Source organism: Lichenostomus cassidix, chromosome 5 (assembly GCF_008360975.1).
Source record: "Lichenostomus cassidix isolate B80296 chromosome 5, HeHo_3.0, whole genome shotgun sequence".
Taxonomy (NCBI): Eukaryota; Metazoa; Chordata; class Aves; order Passeriformes; family Meliphagidae; genus Lichenostomus; species Lichenostomus cassidix.
Window position 1 is genome coordinate 9,609,729 of NC_139486.1, and position 7,548 is coordinate 9,617,276.

The window sequence follows — 7,548 nt, forward strand, 5'->3', positions numbered from 1 at the left end:
CTTTTTCTTGTTGTTTTTGGTTTTGTTTTTTAATCTTTTTCCTTTGCAAAGATTTCTCACACGTACGTCCATCTGTAGCTATTTTTCTTGTATGTCTGGGTTTTGTCTCTCTCTTGTTGTGTGAAGACTGATGGGCATTGTCAGCTTTTTCCAAAGCTGTGGATTTAGAGATTGAGAAATCTACTAATTAGTTCATATTTAATCTGCATGATCTGCAAGAGCAGTTCTAGAGTCTTGTAGATTTGTTCCAGCACAGTCAAATTATGCTGATTAGATTGGTAAAAAGCCAAAAAAAAAGCATAAATAGCAATTATTTTAAATAAATTCCAAGCACATAAACACCGATTTTAGCCTGGGCTGTTGAAAAAATTTGTGCAAATTGTAGTGTATGTTTATTGCATTTCTTTCTTTTTTTTTCCAAAATAAGTAGAAAACTTGGACTTATAGCTGTCATAAATAAGCAGAAATATGATGGGCAGCTGTGATCAGGAGCAGTGAAACAGATAAACCCCACAGCTGTGTGGTGCCTTGCAGGGGAGAGCACCGTCACCAGCATTTGCTGCGTCGCCTGTTCCCAAGGCAGAGCTGCCTCTTAAAAATCCTTGTAAAATCCCACTGCCTGTAAAACAAGCTGCTGCTGTTGAACTGTGCTACCTCCCAAGGACACTGGAGCTGCCAGGCAGGGGAACAGGGCTGGTGCCCGCCGCAGCCACGGGAGCCAAACCCCTGGAGCCGGCAATGGGCTGGGAGGGGCAGTCGCAGGGCAGGGAGGGATGCCCTGCAACCAAAGGTGCTACCTGGCTGTGCCCTTCCTGGCGCTCCAGTGGCTGCTGCCCTCGTTTTTGGGTGTAACGGAGTTTAAATGAGTAATTTTAAAGTCTTGCTCTCTGGTCCATCACAAATTCAAGCATGGGAGCCAGGAGGTTTAGGTCCCCAGGCTGCACTGCAGGTAGGAGGTTTCTGCCGTCGTTGGTCTCCCAGGACTGCTGCACTTGCTAAATGGCAACACACACACACAGAGGATAAATACAGGGTAGAGAACAAGTCAAGTATAATTTGAATGTTTATGGACACACCTGAGCAAGCCCTCTGCTTTTCAAAGGCTTTCAAATGTTTAGGAAACAAAGTCATAACGAAAACCTCCCATCTTACAAGTGGGCAAATGTACTGCTAAGAACCACTCGAGTTTTGCAAGATAAATCTTATTATGTTGTTGAAAACACAACTGGAACTTGACTCTGAGCTGCAGGAAGCAGCCATTACATGTTTTGGGAAGTGTCACAGAGCTTTAGACCATCACTCGCAGGAAAGTACAGAGGGACATTGGAGTAAATGGGAATGATCTCCTAGATTAGCTCAATTTAGTCACGCTCTGCAAGGAGGTTTAAAACAGCTCCTGTGAAAAGGAACAAGCTTGTACTTCCCTCAGAGCATGACAGTGCTGCTCTCATGGTGTTTCTCAGCCTGGAGCAGTCAGCTGAGCACTGAGCTTCTCTCTCCTGGTGCTGCAGCCCCAGCAACCATCAACTCACAATTCCCAACAGGATTGTCCCCTGCTAACCCTTTGCATTTATCTGCATGAGTTTCACCTGCACTTTATTGCCCAGTCAGTCATCAGGCAGGACTCACCTGTAAAGTCTTTCTGCAGTTCCTTACAACCTGTCCCCATCCTTAGTGCCATAAATAACTGTGCACCATCAGCAGACTCCCCCAAATACGTGCTCAGCCCTTATTCCAGGTCATTTATAACAATGTTGAACTGCACAAATGCCAGCACAGACACCAGGACGCCACTTGTGACCTCCAGACTCCTGTGAGACCCAGCTAGGACCTCAACCCTCTGTCCCTTATCCCTGAACTCGTTACTCAGCCTTATTTATCCTACAACTAATGGCTTCAGAAAGTATCTTAATTCTATTAGATTCCCTAGCTTTTTGCATGAGTGGCTCTGCAGCCTTACTCATGGTCTTTTAATATTATTTTGGGGTGTATAATTGAATTCAACCAGTCTTAGGTATTCTACAGCTAAGTGAGGCAGGCATGGAGGAAAACACTGACTATGTGTTTTGAGCAATTAGCAGCCTCTGTGGTGTTGCTGCTTTGTTGATTTTCACTTGACAAAGTATTCTGTAAAAGTGCAACAAAATGTGACTGTTTTCTGCTAGTGTGACTGCTTTGGATAGACTATCCAAAACCAGTGCCATGTTTCAGCTGGTGGGGGAAGAGCATAGGATCTATCTATAGTCACTGATCCTTCTAATTCACAGGGAATTGGGGAGGTTTTTTTCAGCTCTGATAAAACTAATGCAGCACATAAGCCTCTTTGAGTCACCCTCTCTGCTATAAGAACTACCATAAACAGCTGATTTCTATAAGGCAGATGTATTTATAGGCTTGGGATAGAATGTAGATTTTAAAATGCCACTTTTCTACTTCAAAGAGATTGACTTACAGTTTTAATCTGTAAAAAATTAATGCAGCTGATTAATGAAAATGGCTACAGAGTAAAATGAATTAAAGTTTCAGAAGATCATTAAGCATTGATTTGGCTGCATGCTCTGATTTGCTAATGAGTTGAGACATTATCTGACTGTATTTGCATCCAGGTACTGTAAAAACTTGTGAGCACTGAGGTGATGCCATGTGAGAGCTTTGCTCTGGAGATTCTTGCTGAGCGTTAGGAGAGCACTGTTATTTAGGAAGGAGCTGTGAGAAGATCTGGGATGTCAGGTCCTGTTTTCCATTCTGCCACTGCCTCACACAATCCCCTTACACATCAGCCTTTGAAAGGAGCACGGTGCTGTGCGATTCCCAAAGAAGCCTCTCCAACCAGGGCTCAGGTGATCAACGGAGTTGTGCTGAAATCCCACTGAAATAAATAAGTAAGAAAAGGCAGTAGGAGCTGGGGCATGAAGTCCCTTTACCTTCTTTGAGAAACCTGCTCTTTCTTCAGGCAGCCAGCAGTTCCCTAACATGGAGGTATCACCATGCTCTCTGTACAGCTGCAGGTACTTCCATCTCCTGCCACAGCCATTTTGCAAATCCCTTCCCCCCTCTGAGTAAATGTTTGCAGGATCAAAGTCAAGCTGCATGAGAAATGAGGAACTGCTTCCTTACGAAGCAGAAGTCCTGTCTCACACAGCGATTTACCATGCGGAAGAACTGCATTTTCTTTTCCTAGGGAAGCACGCTGCACCTTGACACTTAGAGTACAGCTCTGTCAGAAGTGGCACAGAAGGAGCTGGCAGGTGCAAAGCCACTTAGTCTGAGGGGAACATTGAGCCCTCATATAAGCCACTCAAGTATTACCCTTTTCTTCAATGTTTCCTTTGGTTTTTGTTATCTGATAGAGGACATAAAAACACATCAGGAGAACATGCAGAAGCTGTAGCTAGTTTCTTAGTTAAACCTGATTTTTCAACATAGGCAATCAAATCTCTCTCCTATTCAATGTTCTTTCCCAGGAATGTACTGAAATGGGTGATTTTTTATTGTATCATATATAACTACATTGTGTATTTTGCTAAGCTAACTTAGACCATACGGAACTCCTCTAACAGTGTGACTTGATGCACCTGTAAATCCAGCAGGCTGAGCTGACTGTAGGCTTCTTTTCCTCTCCCTCCCTTCTTTCCACTCCATCAGCTGTAGATCCCACCCTAAATGCTTTGTTAATACAGCCTGAACTGTATTGAACATTGAACTGACATCCTGACCATTGAGCATTTCTGATCTGTGGCTTTCAAGGGGAGAATCTGGAATTTCCTGGGGAATCACCTCTTTATTGCAAAGGGTCAGGAAAGGAAGAGCTTTCTTCTAGAAATCATTCTCTACCTTGCCACTGCTTCTTCCCCTTTTTCCTCCAAGCAGATTTGGTTCTCAAACCCAGCTGATTCCTATGAATAGGCAGCTCTTGATTTTTCAATTGTTCTGAAATAGTGCTTTATGGACAATTTCTAAGGGAATGGAGGGCCAGTTGTATCAGAGCCTACAACTGCATCATCTTCCTCACCCCTCAGGTGGAATAAACTTCTGGCTCAGAATACTTTGACATCACAGACTTTCATTCCACATGCCCAGGGCCCAGCCACGTTGAATTGCAGACACGTGCTAGGCAAAACTACCGCAAACATATTTTTGACTCAGCTTAGGAGGGGGGACTATAGCTCTCCCAAAGCAACATGAGGGAGAGGAAAATCCCACTGCAGACTTCCCCTTCCTGCACGGTGCCTAATACAAAGGGAGGTTGCTAAAGCAACAGTTTCTCCGAGCTGACTAGACCTAGTCATGCACATGGGCTTCATGCTGAATCAGGATCAGCTTTCAGAAAAAGATGGAAAAAGATCCTTCTTCTCCTTACATAGCTTTAGCTGCTCAGCTTGCACCTCTGGGAGCAGAAGCTCTGAATTCACTGAGTTCTGGTCTCTGACGTATCCTGCAGCTATCTGTACCCCTGGGGAGAGCTGCACAGCTCCACTGGAACCACTCATGCAAATTGCCCTCTTAACAACTATAAAGGAATACGATATTTAGCATCAACCCACTCAGCCCCCACCAAAATAACTCCAGGCTGAGGTCTTCAGCAGCTCGAATGCTGCTGTGCTGCTCTGCTCTTTGCAGGGTGCTCAGTCAGGAGCACTCAGCTGTACCTGCAGGTCCTGATGGGGTGGCAAAACACAGCCCTTGTCCTGCACTCCAGTAAAGAGGAGAGGAAAATGCTTTGCCCAAAGCCTAGCTGTACAATCTCAGTAGGCTGGGAGCAGCAGGAAGAGCTGGTGCATGCTGCTGGTATGGCTGTCAGCTTTTGGGTCTGAGGGCAGCAGCAGGGAGATGATGGGAAGGGAGCACTCATTGCAAGGTAAGCCCAGTTGTGGGCAATCAACCTTAGCAGCCAGGGGGAACATGCGGTACAGTGAGATGCCCACAGGACAGTGTTCCCAGCTGCCCTTTGTGGTTGTTCCTATCAGTGTGTCAGCCAGTTTACCTCAGAGTTCAAAGCTGTTACCCTGCAGCAGAGAACAGCCTGCAAAAGGACAAAGAGCTCCTGGATGAGATAATGCAGGTAAAGGGTTGGATACCAGTGAGAAGAATTATTTTTATTTCACTATTTAATTCAAGGTGTCTCTGTTCCCTGTGTTGATGCTGATACAGATTCATTCCAGTTCGGAAGCTGTCATGTAGGGAGAAAGGAAATAACACAGTCTGGCTCCCCTCTTTTGGCATCTAAACAACATCATTCCTCAGGAGCACTCGAGAGGCCAAGCAGAATGTAAATGCTTTCCCTCGTGGTGACACTGACAGAACTTTCTGGTACTAGAGCAACCCCCTTCCTCCCTTTGACTGGTCACAACTGCACGTACCTTTGGTGTAACATCATGGTTATGCAATGCTGACTTTCCCACTTTTGCTCTTATCATGCCTCTCTCCTATTTGTGCAAGCAAAAGCTGAGACAGAGCCCAGCGACAGCCTCCAAGAGCTCAGCCATGTCTCAACCCTCCTTGTCCGAGCCTGCACTGCTCCCACTGGCACAGAGGTGAGCTGGGAGCACCAAACACCCCTGAACTGCAGCCCAGGAGGGCACAGTTCTCCAGTCTCTGGCCAGAAAGAACCTGGTAAGGCATGAACACACAGGCTTGCCCAGCACAGTCCAGCACCCAAGTGATGCAGACCCTGCTGGGATGAGCACTCGTGTTCCCAAACACATCTCTGGGACCCCCTCCTTCCTAGGTCACCATGACTTCCGCACTCAGCCCATTCACCAGGACTAATGGAGCACAGATGTACTCTCAAGGGAGTGAGCATGAACCAGAACCCTCATCTCTGGAACACTTCCCAGGAAGAACCACCTCCTCACCATCACGTATCCCAAACTACCTAAGGCCAAGGCAGAGCAGGAAACTAAGCAGAAGAGTGAGTTCCTCAAATTTTTGCCACTTTATCCCTTTAAGTTTCTTGAGCAGGATTTATGATTATCTCTTCTTCAGTGTTGTTCTAACAGGTAGACAGGAAACAACCACAGTGCAATACAGATCTGTGATGCTTTAATTAAAACACAGGTAAACTGTGAATGGCAACAGAGTTGAGTGTTTCTTAATCACTCATCTTAGTCACTGCTGTTTGCCTTGTAGGCTGCCAGGTGTCACAGCCTGCTCTCCATGCCAGCCTGCAGGGCACAGGGCACAACAGCACCTGGCTGTCGTGCTGAGCTATGTGCTAGTGCTTGTCCATGACTGAGGGATCCTGGTGCATGGCAGCAGTGAAAAGGTGAACATGTGACAGAATTTCACCAGGGCAGGAAGAAGCGTTTTGTTCCATACTGGTGATTAAAATGTATTCAAAAGAGAAATGAGTCTCTAGAAGTATGTCCCAGGCAGTTCCCCACAGCGTGGAGGGAAAGAGCCATCTTTCTGATCTACCACTTTTGGCAGGGAGTGCAGCCAGAATTTAGAACACAGGTGACCACAAGCAGCATTAAACATGGGGGGATCTGGCAGCACAGTACTGTCCATGCTGGACAGTGTGGGATCCTCCCTGTCACCCTGACAACAAAGCAACAGCAGGAAGTGGTGCAGTGCTGCTGGCCATGGCTACCATTGGCAACAAAAACACAGAAGCCTTTTTAATATTGCAGAGATAGAAATGAAATCCTTCTCCTCTTATGCAATGCTTGCCCTTCCTCATCAGGGATCAAATCAATATGGGACCAAGCAAAGTCAATGGTTTATTTCAAGAGGTTTTGAATTGGGCTCTGTAGGCAAAAAGGCATCAGCCTTGTTTCAAACTCCAGGAAGACACATTGGTATTTCCATTCCACATCTATTTGTAGCACAGAAATGTCACTTTCTTCCTTTTTAACCTTGTTTAAATGTTACATTAGTTTAAAGGAAGGTCTGTCAGGAAAAAACAATCAAGTTTAGGGCTGGAATTATCCCTGGAGAAGCTTGGGGATCCCACTTGTTAGTGAATGAGAATCACCTTGAAGGAAGTTAAGAAGAACCTCGTGGTTGTAATTCCCCATCCTTTCTTCTGGTGTCTGTCAGTACCTCAGCTGTGCTGCTTGGTGGTGATCCCAGCACACACAAACATGTGCACACACAAACACATGCACACATGTTCTAACACAGCCACCAAGCCCCACACACAGCGTCAGCAGTTTCCTGCACGGCCTGGAGAACATGAGCAGCAGCAGAAAGGGAACTTCCCCATAATTTCTGGGGAAATGCTGCAGTTGTAGGCCAACTTACATAACTGATTTAGCTGAACAGAATTGCTTTCTGCCTTTAATCTGCTCAACAGTTTATCTTTGCTGTCGTGATCGGTTGAGCTCTCTTTAAACCGTTATGGATTAGCGTTCTGCTATAACACGTTAAAAGCTTAGCTTTGTTTATTTTTGTCAAGAATGGGGGAGGGATATCAGGTTAAATGTTCAGGCAGCAGTTTATGAATGGCTGTTTTTCTTGCACAGAAATCGATATGCTCAGGTATCGAATGCAAGGCACAGCTAAATGCTTTGAGTGACAGAACTAGTGACTGGAACAGAAATATTT

The 7,548-nt window shown here is 45.6% G+C and overlaps 1 long non-coding RNA gene across 1 annotated transcript; it reads left to right on the top strand.

The window, feature by feature from the left end:
- The first annotated feature begins 4,036 nt into the window (after positions 1 to 4,036).
- On the top strand, positions 4,037 to 7,337 carry LOC146435914 (uncharacterized). The gene is made up of 3 exons (XR_014852426.1): positions 4,037 to 5,310; positions 5,440 to 5,534; positions 5,729 to 7,337. It is a non-coding gene; the product is annotated as an uncharacterized LOC146435914 (long non-coding RNA).
- Positions 7,338 to 7,548: the final 211 nt, after the last annotated feature.